This window comes from Rhopalosiphum maidis, chromosome 3, assembly GCF_003676215.2.
Source record: "Rhopalosiphum maidis isolate BTI-1 chromosome 3, ASM367621v3, whole genome shotgun sequence".
In the NCBI taxonomy this organism is placed as follows: domain Eukaryota; kingdom Metazoa; phylum Arthropoda; class Insecta; order Hemiptera; family Aphididae; genus Rhopalosiphum; species Rhopalosiphum maidis.
In genome coordinates this window covers 46,337,530-46,358,523 of record NC_040879.1, presented here as the reverse complement: position 1 = coordinate 46,358,523, position 20,994 = coordinate 46,337,530, and the positions used below count along the sequence as shown (strand labels likewise).

General features: G+C 27.0%; 1 protein-coding gene across 1 annotated transcript in view; it reads right to left on the bottom strand.

Annotated features, from left to right (window-relative positions):
* The window catches only part of LOC113556412 (amyloid beta A4 precursor protein-binding family B member 1-interacting protein-like), a 400,319-nt gene that overhangs the window by 268,942 nt on the left and 110,383 nt on the right, over positions 1-20,994 (bottom strand). The gene's annotated exons all lie outside the window — the stretch shown is intronic.

The following is a 20,994-nucleotide window of genomic DNA, read 5'->3' as shown; positions in this document are numbered from 1 at the left end:
ATATACGATACAACGTACTTATAAATAAGTATAGTTTCAAATTACTTAAAGGTATTCGATGGACCGGCTAATTAATAATGGCTACAATTTTCAGTGTTAATTTCTAAACAGTCAGAAATTGTATATTATGCTTCATTATTCTGATTTTGTCGACCAGTCTATTAATCAGTAGGTGGGTATAGATATAATAGTATATTTTATTACAATAAAAGCATTGTCGGTTCGCTATTCTATGCAAAATCTCACAAACATAACATATGTTCGAGTAAATCCATAAAACTGTATAGGTATATACTTCATACGATTTGTAATTCAATGTTTACAATATTTTTTCGAACTTTCATCTCGATTATGGATAATACTAATATTTGTATACATATAAAATACTGTTTACAACATTTCTCATGGGAAAACTTAGGGATTTAAAAAAAAAAAATGCATGTTATTGCGAGAGGTAGATACCTAACCTAAGTTATTCCTACGCAGATGGTTTATTTTCTTCTCGAGAATTAACCGTTCTCCGATTCCATACCTAAGTTAAGGTACGAGGAGAAATATTCGGAATACAATAATTGAATATTTGAAGTTCCGCTGACATATTTACCATTTCACAGTATATATATTATATTATACCACTGTTGTACTTCTTTAGAAAATAATTTCATATATTAATATATATATAATTTTTAAATACTAGTGTATTCATACATTTAGTATAAATAGTAAATACGTATTACATATTTAATTTTATAATATGTATTTATATTTTTTACTATACGAATAATTACAAACTACGTTTCCATAAAAACATCAAGGCTGACCTCGGAATATAATCAAGAAAGTATACATATAAACACGTAGGTATATGTAATGCTATATCAGTAATTATCAGATATGAATTCGTAATAATACATTTTAAAATTAAAAAAAAAACATTAAACTTAACTAAAGAAAAAAAAATGTGTAAAAACGTATCTCATTCAATTGTAAAAAAATAATTAAATATCATATAATTTAATAATTGTATAATTAGTAATCATTCATAAATTATAACATATGAGAAATAGATAAAAAAATTGCAAAACAATCTTATAATGAATAGCTTACTTTAATGTTTTGAACAATAAATAGCAGTCTGATAAATTTATTGTTAAATCATTTCGTTTGAATGTAATTATAATTTCACAAGAAATAAAATTATTTATTATGCAATAGTAACGTATAATACATTTTATACCCATCTCAGGAAAATAAAATAAACATTTTAACCGGTAATTTATATAGGAGAGGTAATGTAAATATTACATTAATTAAAATAAAGTATTAAGTTGTGCAATTATTATAAAGTTATTATATCTGGAATCAAATTCTAAGCCATTGGTATTTGAGTAGGTAGATATTAAAATAATATCATCATCTATATAGTACTTTAAATTATAATATGTAAGAATAACTCTCAAAATGTTTTCCCAATTTAAATAAACATTTTTGACAATATACTTCAGTTACATAACTAACTATTCCACTTAAAAATATCAATTTTATTTTTCTAGTAAATCAGAAATTTCGTTAAAGTAAACGTGCAAGAATCCTAACCATAATATAGTTCAAAAACAATCTCGTCGATGTACGTGACTTTGACAAGCCTTTGAGTTGGGAAAAGAATAGTTACAAAAAAAATATAAGTATTTCCTTTCAAATTGCATATGAATGATTGAGTCTTAATACAACTTAGTACGGTTATTTTCATAAAATACAAATAAAAATAATAAAAATAATTTAAGAAGTATTTAAGTAGTATGATTCACAAATCTTTTACCGATTTTATGCTATATATAGGTACTTTGTTTTTAACTACCTATGAAAAAATAAGTATTTACATTTATCTTCTGTTATAGAGTTGAAAATGTAAATACGTATAAGTACTTTATTTTGGTATTATTTATCATAAAAATATAAAACTAGTACATAATAATTATATGGTAAATATACTTGTAAAGTATTTGAATACATATTTTGTTTTATTTTTTATTCAAAACATTTATTGAACCTACGCAATTATTATTTGACATTAAGCAATTCTGTACAAGCTTACAAAACTTTTAAGACGAACGCTGCTCGCTGCTGATAGTTAAGTTTTTAATAACTTATATTAATAATAATTAATAAACAGTAAGTTTTAATATGTATACATTTTAGTAATGTTTACATTCTTTTTTTTTCAAATACAAATTAACATACCTATACTATATATAATCTATACACTATTTAGATAAAATATACAAAAATAAGTGATACAAAAAATATAATTAAGTTACACAACAAATGCCACCCGTTAGTGACACATATCATGCAATTTAATTTATACCTTAAAAAAATGTTTATTTTCTATTACAGCCGAATCTCGAGGGGAATAAAAGTAAATTCTACTTATGCCTTTTTGAGTTATATATTCCAAACATAACTTTCAAGAAGCAGAGATAAATTCAAATTATCGAGATTTAGGTGTATATTATTATGTTATAAGTGTATTTGAATATAGCTGGTAAAGTATAATTTCTGTGTATTGTATGTTATAATAGTTTTTTAACAGGTTATACTTATAATTTATTGTATTTTAAAAATATATACACATTAAAATACATAACAATTAAATCCGATTGAAATTAGAGAATTTGAAGTTGAAATTGTGACAGTGAAGACACTGTTCATTTATGGAATTCTGATAAAATTATTTATACAATAATACATAATATAGGTAATAATCGTTATAATATTATAACGTTATTGTAATAATTACGTAAATAACTGTTTATTTATTTATTATTAATTCGTTCTTACCGTTCTTATTTTATTAATTTAAAATTATTATTTTCATTTTAATTTATTCCAGACGTATTTTTTAAAAGAATACTAACTACAAATTTAAAGCTTAATTTTCTTATATTTATGATTAATTTTAGTGTTTTCTTATTCTTTTTCTTTTTCGAGCTCGGGTAAATTAACCTGAAGTGGACAATACAGTATTGTTGTTATTATCAACTGACGTGATGTCTTTTGGTATGTGGTATCGTTATATTACTTTTGTACGGCCGAGGGGACCGGTGAAAATTAGTCTGGTTAGTCCCATCGCTGTTGGGAGTCAGTTAACGAGCGTTCCGCGATTAGAATTTTAACGTTTAAACTTGCGTGACTAGCGTATAAATGATCATTTTGACGGTAAATTATGAGGTCGATTTTTGTAGTAAAAACTTAAGACGATTTATTTTAACATCGCTATGACATATTTTAAGGACTCGATAAGCATAAAAAAAACATATAGAATTGGAACTGCCAAATGCATTAATTACAAATTTTCAGAAAAATAACATATTTTATACGTATTTTAATCGTTTTAAATTCAAGTGGAAAGTAGCGATCACGAGTTCTAAGATTTAATAGATTCCATATCAGACTATATAATAGTAACATAATAATATTGTGAAAAATCATATTAAACTAGTATACTTTATATATTTTACTCTTTAGTCCAATCAAGTAACGGGCCTTAAATAAGTTCAAAGTTCAATTATTTGAGGTCATAGAGGTCCACTGGAATTTCTCAAAGTTGATAAAGTCCAAAAAGTTTCAACAATTATACACCTATAACTTGGTAATTAGACAGTAAAATCCTAAGTAACTTTTAATGGCCATGATAAAATAAAATATTTAATCAAAACTTTATTTTATATTTCTATTGAAATTACGCTGGTAAATTTCTAATATTTAAATAACAAATAATGTTATTGGTCATACCTACCCAACTTCCGCTTATAAAATGTATGCTCATAACTTAAACAGTTAAGAATAATATAAAAATATCACTAAAGTTAGACATTTGGACACTTAGCAAAATACTTGAAGTAAATTTAATAACGCAAAATATAATATTAAAAAATAAAACTTGTCATGAATATATAATTAACTGCTCAAATTAGTGTTTCTTAAAATTCTACATCAATATTTTAAGTGACATATTTTTATATTTTAATCACTAATATAAAATAATAAACAAACATAATCAAATTTATTATTCTATGAATTTAAGTTTCCGTAAAACATTTCCGTATTTTACGTATTTTTGTAGTGGCTTTATTATAATATAATCAATTAATTATTAGTAATTTTTAAATTTATTATAGCTATAGTAGGTACTATTTAATATATTATAACATTTTGATGTTATAAAAAATAGAAACAATTAAAATATTTACAGTGAATAATTTATTGTTATTATTTTAAGTTTTAAAAATACTATATTGTGTAACTCTGAAATAGAAATAATTGTATTAGAAGTATACAGATCAGTAATAAATTGCATTTGTTCTAATTGAAAATTTTACAGGAAAATATTATAACTGTACATTAATACATTGCTATGTCATCGACATTATTTTACTAACTCTATAGGTAATCATTATAAATTTTGTACACATTACTTGTGGTGTTAATATTACATTTAACTCAATATAAACATTATACATACAGTATACATACGATATACCTATATTATATTGTATATATTATACATATGTTATATTGTATTATACGTATATTACTAAAAAAAATATGAAAAACAAATCAATTAGTAAAATATTTGCCTACATTTTTTTAGTTATAATAAATTTGTTAGTTTTATAATTATGAGTTTCTTCGAAAACCACTGTAATATATCATCAGTTTTTAAGTAGACTAAGATTTATGAAAGACTGCTGCACGTGATTCATTTACCACTCTTACAGAGATCTTAAATAAAATCTACTGATTCCTAACTACATACTTTTATTTAAGAGATAATTTTGTCAACTGCAGTGTTTCTAAGCACAACGAGAAACTATATAGTTCATATTTTATAATAAAATGTCATGATTTAGATTAGGTTAAGATTGTTATTAAAACACAATGATACCGATCAGTTTTTAAAATTTAAAATCTATGTGAGACAAGTTCCCTAAAACATATAAATATTATAAATTCTCGCCCTTTTTCTGCATGGGTATCATCGAATTGGAAACTATTTGACTATAATATTATATATTAGATTCATATTAATATTTCATTTGAAATAATAACGGTTTACATCATTTTTAAATCAAAATCACGATTTATTAATTACAATAGGAATCTTTAATAATATAGCCTTATGCCCTTATAGTTTGTACTAATACGAATGTGACGCTAAATTAATGATTGTGTATGAATAAATTTACATTATAGTAACACAAAAAAAAAAAAATACACAATATTATCAATATAAACTCTGTAAAGTTTATGGTGTGCTGGAGCATTTCATTAATATTTATACAATTTAATAGTAATGCACTATAACAAGAGGAAGTTTTACAAAAAACTAAATATATATTACATTATCTCTACGTATTTTTTCATAAATATTTTCACAATAATAAAATATATTTTTAATAATTGTTGTCATTTTCAAAATTTTAATTTTCTATTTTATTTCAAAAATTTTGTATTATTTAGATGTTTTCCAACATAAATATTTAAATAAAAACTACATGTAATAAACACCTATCGTTGTAAAATCTAATTATTCATTTCACGACCATGAATATACTACATACGTGCAAATATAGTCGAAGATACAGTTTGGATATTGTCGTTGCATTTATTTACAACTACTCCAGATCAAATGCGATACTAAAGTAATATAATGAAATAATATGAACAAACATAATAAAGTTCCTGTAATTTACGAGCCCATTCACAAATCGATTCGGTTTAAGACAATTAACAGCGAATTCACAACAATATTATATTTTCCCGAATAGAGATAAATTAATTGAATTTAAAATGATTTTTTTATCTAAGTTATCTTCTTTAGAAAAAATAAAAATGCATAGAAATCTTAAGATTTAACTATGGTTTTTGGAAGACAATTTTATTTAGTTGGAACTTTAATGGTGTGATAATTATAATTGCACTGATACTTATTAATTTAACTATAAAAACTAAAAAAAAAAATTTAAGTGTTTACGCAATATTTGTTTTTGACAATATTGATATCTTTTTTAAAAATTTAATTCAATTTGAACACAACCGTCATCGTGACTAAATAAACTCGACACACATCAAAACGAAGCTTTTCCTGTTCTCATTTCTTTTGTTAATATCATTGGAATTATTGAAATATTTGCGATCCAAACGCTTCAGAATCTTCCTTTTTTTCTTCATTTCCTCTTGAGGCGATAGCCGGAATAGCACGTTACTACGAGTGTAGTGTCAAATCCCCAGTCACTAATTCCCATAGGTCAATACTAATAACGTTTACTATTTGGATTATGTGACTTATGATGAGTGTCGGTTTTATTAGGAAAGTTAACGGATTTCCATATTGAATACAATTTTATTCAGATCACTAAATTCAATAAAACGGTAAATAATTATAACGCGAACTTACAACACAGTACGCTGCATGCACATCTCTATACATTCACCGGAAACTGCACAAAGACGGGTTTATTTTGTTTCAATGTATTACATTTTTTCAGCATTACAATAAACCTACCGTGTATGTAGATGTCGACCGAAGTCGTTCCCGGTTTATGGCTTACCTACCACGCACGCTTTCGCCGTATGCGCGGCAACAAGCAATCGTGGATCCACACCGGATGTACACCCAATGGATTATCCTGTCCGTCCTTTTTATCGGTATACTGTGCGACGTAGGCGGCGCATTTAAATTCACGTGTATGCCCTAATATATAATTCCCTTTATATGGGATCCGTTTTTCCGCTTTTCGAATATATGTATATATGCGAGTGTGTGTGTGTGTGTGTATGTTTTTGAATTACAGGTTCGAGTTTTTTTAAGCCCTTGCTTGAACGACAGTACGACGGCGACGACGGCGACTACGACGATGGCGCTGTCCGCCGGTCGCACACCACAGGGAACGTTTAATAACGCCGAAAATAATAAATTACGTTTTACACGGGAGACCCGAGGTATGTACGCTGCCAGGGGGAAAAAATAAAGAAAAAAAGGACTAAAAGGGTCGACGTTTTTGGTACTGTGCAAAAAATATTTGTGAATTTGTAAACGCATTGTTCTTTTTGCGGCGAAAGAATTTAGGATAGAGAAAACTACACGCGCTAGATACAATAATGATTAATGGTGACGAACGACGGTGGTAAGTTAGGCTAGCGCGAATATTTTCTAATAGTAATTAAAACAATACGGTAATATAATACGCATGATATAATATTAATTATTTTGGTCACGCGTGCAGCAACAATACAGAAAGTCAGTGGCGAGCAAATGGAGAAGGGCATCAACGGCGTACGTATGATCATCAGTAACGCGACAAAAATTCAATTAGTGAAAGATACCTACAATAATGACTGTGTTATTCGGTTTCTATTAATGGTACATTGATAATGTTGACACGACAAGTACGACAAGTCACCATAATCGGCATGAAAAACAGACAACGACTTTATGGCATCAGATGTTTCAACAATATCAAAATCGTTACAACTACTGACACCGGACTGATGTAATGATATCTCGTACGGTTTTCATTGAAGACGAACCGGTACGTTCTTATGTTTTTGATGTAAGCAATATTCTAATTAATATTTCGATAAAATCGTCCGTGTTATGTATCATTGTAATACGGCTGACATCATTAAATCCGTTATCGTTTAATAAACGATAGCGTTTTCCATACAATTTACAATAATATATAACGATAATATCAATACTATTATACTCGATACGAGCGCAAGTCTTCCAGACGCGACTCCAATAATCTACATTGCGTGAGACATTCGTTTTGAGATTATATTTCGTTTGGCCGGAGAACTCGTGCGTCGGGTAAGTCGACCCGAAACATATTGTGACGACACCGTGGCGAGGACTACGGCCCACGGGCACACAAATAAAATTTTCATCGTCATACAGGCAATAACTAAAATATTTACGGAATGTGTATCATAATATTTTGTAATTAAACACGGCATTTTAACTTAAAATCAAAACCAAATTGTAAATTGTTTATTTTCTAACACGCGTGTCTATAGATCGCGATAGAACAATAATTTATCACCGCCCGTTTGATTTTTTTTTTTTTTATTATTATTCTTGCGGCAACATTCAATAACAAATTCGATTAATGGTACCAATAAATCGCGTCATATCGAAACGCGTCTACGTATATTTTTTATTTTGCATATTTTTACATATCTCAACAAAATGCGGATATTTCATCTGTATACACGAAAAATGCACGTAAACCAAACCATAAAGGTATATATTATTATGTTATAATATGTATATATATATATATATATATATCAGTATCGTGAAGAAAACAATAAGACATTACCGTCAAACAAAAAAGTACAGTGATTAAAAGTATCTCCATTACGATTTATTTACTGGAAAACGCATTTACAGCTCAATCACGATATGATATATAATATGTTTTATTTGTAAGATCCAACAGGGAACTTTTGAAAACTAAAAACACTGTTTTATTACAATGTTTTGAATACACGAATATTTTTTTTTTTAGATTCCGAGTGGAACGTTTTCGATTTCATAACGATCACTAGTTTTTTTTTTCATTCCATAGAAATCCTAACCGTATTTTTATCACCGTGTGCATAGCAGTATACGTACTATCAAGTTATTGTATACGCTATACGCACATGTTTATGTATAGTGTACACGCATCATGTGATATAGAAAATATTATGTGGGTACGACATGCCAATATCGCATGTACGTATATGTGTGTAACTCGAATGTAGTAGGTATACAAATGCAATATTATTATAATCGAATGTCGAATGTCAGATTACCCGGTGGCGGAATACACGTATATACAGCAAAGGCCATTATATGGTTGTTCACGGTTTTAAATTATATTATTGTTATCGTTTTATTAGTACTATATATTATATTTACTTACAGAGCTAGCCCAATGCGGTAGCGAAATAGACAGCCCCTTAAGGCGGCACTATAGTTTAGGGGCTGCAAATTTCGAATGAACCAAATCGATTTAATTATATTCAACGATAACTGTATCGGTAGCATCAGGTGAAAGAGAAGTTTCTTTAAATTAAAAATAATGAACAACTATTTGAGATATTCCATTGACGCAAGAAAGATTAAGTGATCTTGTATTCTTGTTTCAATTTCTATTGAAAAAAGTGATGAAAAACATTGAAATCAAAAATGTATTGACTGATTTTACATTGGAAAGAGTTCAAAAAATATAAATTTAATTTAATACATTATTAATTTTGAAGTTATATAATATTTTTTCAATGTATAGATAAATACTTATTGTTAATATATGATAACGTCGGCTATACATATGACTTGTACTATTTTTTTTAAATAAAAACAAGAGTTTATCATTAAAAAATTAATTTCTATATTGTATATAACCCCCACCTCTCCAAAATATAAATATTTGAATAAGGAATCGTAAATAATTAGAATTACCTAGGTCGGCAAAAAACCTAAGGCTGACTTGAGCTCGTACCATTCTGCGGTTACCATTATCCTCGTCATCAGAAAAATTTATTTAAAATTTCCGCCACTCGAAATAAATGAAAAATAGTATATAATTATACGAAAACGAAATGTGTATGGCATATGGCTGTAATACAATTTAATTAAATTGTATAAGCATTGTCGTAATTATTATTATCATCATCATTATTATACGCGTATTCAAATATTGATATAATTATACAATTGTTAATGCTATGCAAGGTAGATGTACCGGTTGCACTGTGTGCAGCTGTAATAGAGGTCGAACAGTCGCAGCGTTAGTAGCGGTGTCTGCGATATAATAATGTAATGAAGTCTGACAATATTAATCGCTTCTGTACTACCGTCATTATATTTTATCACATTAATTGCTCCGTTGCTCGGCATTCGGCATTTGAACGATGACAATATAGTAATATAGCGACGCGCGCAAAGTGGTGTTTTTTTTTTATTGGGAATACGATGCTCTCGGTTTTTGTGTTTCTCCGAAAACAACGATGGTTTAATGCATCACCATGTGACTGTAACAGCGCGTAACACGATACTGCAATTTTAAATTAATTTCAATTCGTTAAATTTATTTATTAAAATTTTAACAAACATTTATACATTACACAATTCCAGAAATTCGTATTTTTATTTACACGATACCACATGGTTTTTAAAATAATGTTACACACCAAAAAACCATCAAGTATTAAAAAATGTATAATTGCAACATAAGGACATATCGCTTTGTACAGTAGATGACTCGCACTGCTATTTGAAAAAATATCTCATGAAAAAACATGACTTTATTTTACACTTTAGGTACTATATATTATTGTTGTTTGATATTATTATGGCTTCTTATGATCAGAAATATAATTTAAAATCATAATACATTTTGTAGACAATTTTTTAAGTTTTTATGTATAAAGCTCTTCATTGGATACTAAAACATTTTTAACGGTTGTACTATAAATTGTCAAAGTTCATAAATTTAATTTATATATTTTACATTCCATTTTTTTCAAAAAAAAAAAAAAAAAAATGTAATTGAACTTTATTATAATAGCATATATAATTTGTATACTGAATATTGTTTCTCTAGACTTTAAATATAACAAGCAAATGTAATGACAAAATTGCATATGAAATCATGTGAAATCGTGATATTAAACTAGTGAACACGTATAAATGGTTATTGAAATTTTCACAACTCCGAAATTTGTTTCTGAAAACGTTCTCTTCTGGCGACTATATAGGACGTAGTAAGTATACTATTATTACATATATAATACCAAAATGGAAAAAAAAACAAAATAGTGAGAAAAAATATAAAGGAAAAGTTTACATTGTTACAAAATGTAAGACTGCAAAATAAGAAATATTTATATTATTTGTATTCACAAAAAGATATTGTATTTTGTCATATACTTTATAGATATAAATTAAAGTTTGTTAATTTCTAATTTTTAATTTGTAAGTTATTTTTTTTTTTGCTCTCTAAATACTTAGAGCTTGCTGGCTCGTTGCTTGGCAATAAAAAAGTGTTCCGACTAAAAACAATTCCATAAACTAATTGAATATTTCGGTTATTTTCCACGATAATTCAGTTTTGTTAAATTGTTTTCAATATTTTTAATTCACTATATTGTTTTTTGCTTTTTTTGGCCGGATACCTATTATAAACAGTTATAATTTACACTGCACAGTGCATAAAAATTGTTCAGATATAATATTTGTATTTATATCATTATACACTTATTTCAGTTATTTCTATATTATAACTATATATTCACTAGACAAAATAAAACGTTTTACATCACTTCTTTTCCGACGTTAACAGCTAATGCTTATGCATAAATATTGACAAATTATGAACATAATTTACCATTGCATAGTATAGTTAATTATGCATATTATGTGTACAAGCATTTAAAGATTACAATATAATATAATTAAAGGAGTGCCGCGCGAATTCTATGGTGTACTAAAAACTCCTAGCTGCCGCGATCTTGTTTAAAACTAAACTCCATATTAAAATAATAATTTTAGAATAAAATATCGATTCGAGCGTGCATCAGAATACAAAATCAAAAATTAGGAGCACATAATAATGACAAAATAAAATATAAAACTACCAAATAAATAATACCAACAACCTTTTTTTTTTTATTTCCAAATACGCGCATGATGGCACTTATTATTTTATAAATAACAATTTTAGAAAAAAAGTAAAACCAATAATTGACCCGTAAGACGATGGCGTGCACACATACAGATATATATATATAAGTATGGTTTGAGTTGTGGAAAAAATATATCGCTCTGCAGTATTTACCGCACGCGCGCATCACCGTCGCCGCCGGATACAGGAATTCGCCGAACTGTGAGTATTCGCGAGATTCCATTAAATTTTGTCGATTGGTCACGAGTAGCTATTACGACAATATAATATATAGTTAATCTGTTAACCGCGTAAAACATTTATCGTTCCGATCGGAACTCTATGGGTAGGTACTATGTACGGACGGGAACAATAATCGGTTCGCTTCGATAACTGCAGCAGCAGCCGTCAGAGTCAAATAACGCAGCATCCGCGCACGACAATCGTGCGGTTAGTTGTTATTACTTCGGGATCGATTAAAAATGGAAAGTCCCGTAAATGCTCGTCAGCGATTTAGAGAATATCCTGCAGGTAGTTTAGTAGTGTATATATAAATATTGATGTGTGTGTGAACAGACATTATTTTCCAGATATTATTCGAACTTCGAAAGATTTAAAATGTATAATTCACGTAACATAACATTCATAATATTATTATTATAATTTATATGTAATTTTAATTTGTATCACAATTATTGATTTGATTTGATTTTCAACAAGCTGTTTTATTTATTTATTTTATTTAACTATTATGACTACGGTCAATACTAATTTGTTAGAATGTTATATGATTTTGGTTTTTAGTTTCTTCACTGAATAAGGTCAGAGGACCTAAGAATCGTTACCAATAAATTAATAAGTTATTTGATTATCCGACACTCAATAATAGATTTTTTCAATAAACTGTATAATAATTAAGCTTTTAACCATTGGCATGATCAATGATAACAGATGGGGATAACGATACTCGAAGTCAGTGTTTGAACGTAATTTCAAGGATTTCTACGAAAATTATATAATTTATTGGCCTTCGTAGTAAACCAATTAATTAATGTAAGTAGTATATTACATTAAATGTAATTTGTCTGAGATCTTTGTTAAACGTTTATCATGGTTGAATCACTTATAGCTTCAATAATGCATAAATGACATATGGATTGAGTGATATTAATGTTGGTTCGGAATCTATATCTAAATATACTTTCTTTGATTAATAAGAGATTATTGATTGTTCAGAGGATAATATGTGCTGGCGCCCGATTATATTATCGTTGTCAAGACACTTTTTTATTTCAATTTCTATGATTAAATTTAAAACAGAATTTAGCAAAATAATAAATGATTAAAATCATTTTAATGACGTACCACTCATAGAAACAAACGTTAGTTCAAATAAATAATTCACAATAATAAGAGATTACCCCACCTTTTAACACGAATAACAAATAAATTTGAAAACTTCAATGACATACTAAATATAATCGAAGGAGTTCTCCATTTTTTTTTAAATTGGCGAAGAAACCAGCAAAACATTATTTAAACCACACCTACCGCAACATAATTTTATTATAGTCTCATAGATAAGACCACAAAGGTTGACCAGACAACTTATAAATAAGATAATAACGTACATATCTATATTTCTATGTCGTTATTGTAACACAGCAAAGATATTAATCATATTGAAACAGTTAATAAAATAATAATAATAATATTTTTTTGAATATCTGCCAACATATTGTGATGTACATTGTACGTATGTAATGAGTTATTTATGCTTTATTGAAATTATTCAATTTATAAATTATTTATCTTAAACAAATAATTAAATATATATATATATATATATATATATATATATATATATACATATATTAGATTTGGAGTAAATTGACAAAATCAATAAAGATTAATGACTTTAATCATTATAAACATTTTAAAATTAATATTTTGTTTTGGTAATAATATGGCATGATTATTTTATTACTTAACGAAATGTATTAAAAATATAATAATGTGCCGTTGACCTATTAACATAACTAACATAAAACATGGAAATGTTGGGCAGTGGACAATAAATTATAACAGTTGATGAGTATAGAAAATGTGAAAATTATAAAATGAATGTATGGATTTACCGAAGAAAGGTTATAAAAAAAAAAAAAAAAAAATAATTAATAATTAATTAAGGACACAAAAAATTAGGAAGAATAATATACTTTATGATGGTTTGGTATGTCATGGAGAGAGATGAATTAGAGGAAGTGGGAATGGTTATTTTTTTGCTATGGAAATTAATGAAAAGAGATAAAGAAAGAGAAAAGAAGATTATACAAAAATATAAGGTTAAAAACAAAAGAGAGATGCATAGACGTGTGATCGTAAGGGTGAGCGCGTCCAACCCCGTATAGTTGCAAGCGAAAGTCGAAAAAGAGGCAATGGATTAAGTATAAAATAAATATTTTTTGATGTAAATACCTTACACAACATAATGTAATAAAAAACATATCAATATTAGTCTATATTTAGTATTATTGATATAGTTGGATGTTATACTACTAATAATATTATGTCCATTGCTAATATTATATAATATATTATGGTGTATATATTGTGGTAGACAATAAATACCTATTAGCAGAAACATGTATAGAGTTTATTATAATAATTGTGTTATCGGTTTTAAATTTTTACCTAATTTTCGTTTTTAAATAATCGACAAAAAAATGTGTATTAAAATTTAAAATATCTAACGTTCACTGTGGAAAATCCAAACTGTGGCGTGGGAGTGACAGATCTGTAATTATAGTTAGAGAGACAAGTGCTTACTGCAATAAATTAGTACAAACAAAATATTAAACTATAATAGTAATATACACGAGGTATATTAAGATTTAAAAACAACATCATGATTTAATAATAACAATAATATAATATGGGCGATTAAAAATATATATTATATAAAATCGACCATTCGTTTTGGCCAAGTTTGCTCTTGACAATAAATCGATTCTAACCCATAAATAATTAAACTATAGGATATTCATTGAAAATCGCGAATTTAATTTTTTACCGATACGATTATTGCACATATATATCATTAAAAATGAATTTTATTTTTTAACATTCATGGTGAATATAATGATAATATCCGTTTGATTCTATAAAATTTGATACACAATTCAATGAAAACATCTGTGGACCTGAATTTTTTTTTACCAATACTTTGGCGAATAATGATTTAATTTTTATTTTAGGTAGAAAATATTATTACTATCACATGTTGCCATTTGTGTGTTTATGGATGTTGCTAAAAGAACATTTCCTTTTTTTTTTTTTACAGAGATTATGCATTATTACGATATAAACCTTAATCATGCTATAAAATAACTACTGATTGCAAAGTAATATTCATTATTTTATTAATTAGTGATTATTTCATTGATGTGCACCTTAAAAATATGAAACTAATATTAGAAAAAGTGTGGACAAGTGGGTTTTTATGATTTTGACGAAATTTGTAAGATTATATATAATGTAAAATCAATGCATTCATTTCTCCTCCCACAATTTAAAATATTTATAAAAATTGGATTTATTAGTAACATGGTACATGAATTATAATACATTGATTATTCAATTAATTTAATTTAATTAATTAAATTAAAATGTTTTTTTTTTAAGTATGGTAATAATAATAATAATATCTACAATATTAGTTAGTTAAATTATATTTAATTTATTAAGAAAGAACAACATATTTAAATGTTACAAAAGAAAGTTGACGTTTAATGAAAAACATGTAATTTAGGTTTCTTTTTTCTTCCATCCTTTCCTCTTTTGCAATTAAGAAATCCAGGCTATGCCACTATTTCTTAAGTTTCACTAATGACATTAATAACTGCATAACGCAACTTCTGAGTTCAAATTGATTAGCATTTAAAGCAACTCTTTAATATTTCTAAGCATTATTCTGTGGAATTATATTTTTTGTTTTGTATAAAAAATTGTTTTTATCAACCACCAGGTCGCTTAAACGTGCTTGTTTAAAACCTATATAATTTATTGCATGCGTTTAAATTAATAAGTAAGTTTATTTTTCAGAACCACGTCTTACTGTAAATGGTTATTTTATTTTTTTTTTCATTAATATAAATAATTTTTTAACCCAACAATGTTATTAAAATAATTAGGTTATTATTCTAATAGTTCTAGCTAGTTATAATAGCATGCGTTCCGTAAGTCTAAAAGATAATGTACCAGAGCTAATGAAATTAAATTACTGGTAATTAACCAACATTATAATTTTCAAAGTTAGACTTATTTGACTTCGCCGTCGAGGAGCCGCCTATAATAACTGTTGATCTTCTTTTATATTCAATAAAACAACTTTTTTTTCTTGCGCTCGTGCGATATAAAATTGACGTTGCTCACTCTATCTTATATTTAGTTTAAATGTTACGAAATGTTGTGAAAAAAATGTAACGATGTGATTTAAAATGAACTTTATTCTTTAAAACTATATTTTGAACAAGGAGATTGGCACTTGGCAGCTAGATGAATTTCAAAGGTAAACAGTATATAAACCCAGGTAAATAAATTGTAAATCCCCAATCTCATACTACGGAACTATAAACATAAAAAAACTCCTGTGTAAACTCCCCAAATCTAGTCAGAAACGATTTCATAGGAACACGTAAATATATATATATGTATACCTACTATGTATATACATACCATGATATAGTTCACAGGATTAAAAATAATACTTTAGGATTTACGCTAGAGTGTTTGTATTCTTCCCCGTTCCTCACTGGGTATCTTCCAAATTGGCATTTTTCCCCCTGCACTTTTTGTTTAAGCCGGATTTTCTCGGACATTTTTGTTTAAAAAAAAAAAATGATTTGAAGTTTGCGAAAGATCGTGGTTTCTTTTAATATTTCAATGAAGATTATTCCCAATCAACTTAACGTAAAGTATTATTAAGTAAGCGTATACTGTAAATATTTATTTTCACCAATACCAACAAACAACACAGGTATTATAGTATTTGTGAGTTGTAAGACCTTCAATAAAAAACGATCAATATTGTTGTCGGTGATCAATCGTTGTTAAAGTATAAATTTTATATTGGAAAGACGTATCTTCAAAGTAGAAAAGTTAAATCAGAATAATACCTTACTATTAATTATAAAGTAAGTTGTTTATATAAGGCATAAGCATAATTATACAAGTATATTCCAATGAAATATGACGGAAATATAAATATTAATATACATATGTATATTAATATTTTTTTTATTTTAACTTGAATTCAAACGATAGAAGCTCTCTAGAGACATTTAAAAACAAATATACAATTAAAACACGAATATTTACTAGCATATTAGTAGCACAACCACAGAGAGTGGTGGCGCTATACTATATACAGACAATTTGTTTGAGTCATTCCTCAACAATTTAAGAAGTAACTATATACGAGTATATGCATAACCTCTGCACACTGTTTTTTGACAATTGACTAATCATCAACAGTGTATCATATAGATTAGGTCAATCGCATATTATATCTGATACATAATATATTATATAATTATTAAACCAACATAAAATCACGGTAAATATCATATTGTACGAGTGCTCTTATATTGTTAGTAAAGAATGAAACTAGGGTTAAAAAAAAATGTACACATTAATTGTAGTAGCATACAATACAAAATACCTATGTTAGCCTTACTTTCTATTCTAACATTTCTAACGCATCTTACATGCTGATTATAATTTCCAACGCAATAAATATCCTCAAAATATTTGGGTCCAAAATTATAATCAACAGATGGGATGATCGGAATTGAAATGAAAATATATGTTTCCAAATTAAACACTAAATCGTAAATTTATTCACCATTTGAGCATATATTTTACTGCATTTTGTCGTAAAATATTTTACTGCCTATTTGTTTATATAATTCTATAAATAAAAATTAAATATAATATTTTTTAACTTATAATAATATATTCTATTTTTGAGAAGAATAAAGGAAAATTATGTTGGTGGCTAAAATGTATAACTGTAATTCCAAAGAAGTATGAAAAATCAAAGGTTATTTTCTGTTTATTTTTATATTATTAGTTTATATTTTTTTATCGAAAAATGTTTCCTGTAATATTTTTTTCAATTTAATAATTTTCTCAACATTTGTATGCATCACACAGCAGATTATGATTCAGTTATGATTTTATCAGGTAAAAAGGGATTGGTGTGTTTTGCGCAATTGTGTTACTAATTTGAAGCAAAATCGGCTTATGAATTTTCAAGCCAAAAAGGAAAAGTAGGTAATCCTGTTGGACCTGAAAAGCTATATTTTCGTTTATACCATCATGTACAATTTTTCGGATTAATTATATTTAGTGATATTATTGATAAAATCGTATTTAACTTATTTAGATAAGTGTTTTCAAATAATTAAAAAAAACAGCCATTCAGCTGTAATGAAAAAAATAATAACTTATAAATTGAGTGTAAAAATTGACACGAATCATACAAATATCCTAGAAAGAAGAATTAAAATTGTGTACTTAAAACAAATCTAAAATGATATAATACAATTTTTTTTTATATTGAATAAATTGAAGTAAGCATAAAATCTTAGTCTTAGAAATTACTAAATTACTGTAAGCTAAAAATACATTTTTCTACAAATTTACAGACCAAAAATTATTAATTTTGTTTTTTTTTTTTGCAAAATTGACGGTTAAAAAGGTCTTGTACTTACGAATTTTGTACCGCACGTTAATAAACATGTTTTAATATTATGCATTATCTGTTAGATCAAATAACATTGTTACATAACAAGTTTGTATTCGTATTATATAGTGCACAACGGTTTATGCTGACATCGACTGGTTAATATTTGCACATTAACCACACCTCTTGGCTGTATTTAATATATTTAGTTAATTTAAACATTAAATTAATAGTATTATTTAATCAACGTCTTTGATCCCAAATGTTGACCTCCCAATATTATCCAGATAATACAACATTGACTAGGTGGTAGGTACCGAGGAATAACTACATAAAAAAAAAAAATGTGATATGCGCAATGTTATTATTTAGCAGTGTGTGAACGTGTTAGAGGACAACATAATATTACACTTTATAAAATCATTAACCCATGGTTTTACTGTTGTTTGTTGGCAAAGAGTATAAAATATTCAGTGAAACTTCTGTATAGTGGACAGTCCGGATAAAAAAAATAATGTTTTTTATAGGTCCCTATATAATGTGTTTATATATAAGAATGAAATATCATATATTATTTTAAATAATCTTTGAAAAAATCATATCATAATGTATTTATGTCGCAAAAAGCAATGCGACACGATGAATACAAATGAAACTGTTTAAAATTTAATATTTTGAAATTTAAAAAACATGTATTGTACTGTTTTTTAATAATTATTTTCATTTGTTATTTAAAATTAGTCGGTTAGATACGTTAAAGTTGCTTACATTTTCATATTTCTAATACCGCAGCTAATAAGAGAGATATTAATTTCTAAATGCAATCTGCCAATCTAATACCATCATCTAATGAGTGTATTTTGTACTATTACAATTGGTTGTAATATTATAGTACTAACCAGTTAGTATGAAAATATTTATTTATAATATACCTAACCATTGTGTATTTTATAAACAACCAATATCATCATAATACTTACCTATCTGCACGGAGGTTAATTTATATCAACATCGATATAATAATTAATATGCATATAATTGATAAATAAGGGCATATTATTATTGCGGTTAACATAACATAGCTGGTATTACAATACTATCTACTATGCAAACGTCTAAAATAATAACATGTTGGGAAAGCAGTTACTGCACAGCGATTAACTTTATATTGTCCCATAAATGTAATTGTCTACAATTACCGAACACGTGTTCATTAACGTAATGCGTACTTATGGGTATTGATGTATAAATATATAACAATATGATACCAGACACAATGTCATTGTAAATAATAGAACAATATATGCATATGCAAACATATTACTACACGCATTATAATATGTAACATAATCTATATAATATAATAAATACATTTAGGTACTTATGTATGTTTTTATTTATATATATATATATATATATATATATATTAGGGATAGTGAACCGTTTATGGGTCACGTGCCAACATTTTGTAATCAAAGTTTTAAATGAAAAAAAATTGCATGTACCAGTAATATGTTCATAGGTACTTATACTTACCTAAAAGATGTTCTGTAGATGATGGGTTTTTAAGAAAATTCGTTAAAATTGTCTAACATCAGTTATGTATTTTGACAGTCACAAGCAGCATTAGCTTCACCCAACAATGTAGTATTCCTCTGTATTGATTTAAAATACCTACCCATATGGTGAAATAAGTTAACTGTAGTTTGCGAAAAATGTGAGTTATTTTTTTCCCATTAAATAGAAGATTAAACGACGAAATAAAAATATTTTCGCGTGCCGTTAACAATTGGCCAATGTGCTACTTTTGGCACGAGTGCCATTGGTTTTCCATCCCAGCTGGTTTATATAATTATATATATTTTATTTATCATTATGCAAATCTATACGGCAGTGTTCAGTAGCGTAACTATAAGATTTACAAGGTCCGTGGAAAAAAAAAACAGTAATTTAGTTATATGTACCCATTATTATGTATAGGACGACTAGAATATTGAAAATTATATCAAAATTGCAACTATTTTTAAATAGTATTATTATACATTTTTTCATTATATTAAATAATATTTTGAAAGTTATAGATACCCTCGTATACTAATGGACAATGGCCCATAAGCTCGTAACCTTTTGCCCATCGTGCTACTCTACATCGTTACGTCACTGAAATACTATATTGTGTCCTTGTGGTAAATTCGATAACGGTCGAAAAGACGGTTTTTTTTTTTTTTTTGTTCATCGCATTCGTTGGTTGTAATCGCGTGTCAGATTGATCATAAGTAATACGATTACCAAACAATTATCTGCGTAGTGCGCGATCTTTCATATTGGAGCTTTGCTGCAGTATTACTGGCATTACAGCCATGTGTGTATATATGAACGTGTTTATTACACACACAAAAAAATATAATATACACCTAATGCGCGAAGGGTTAAAATATGTGTTGTGGTTCTGCATGTAAAAAAGTTGCTAGATTTAACAGCAATTATTGTAATTGTCACGAATTGTCACTTGCATATGGTATTCGTAAA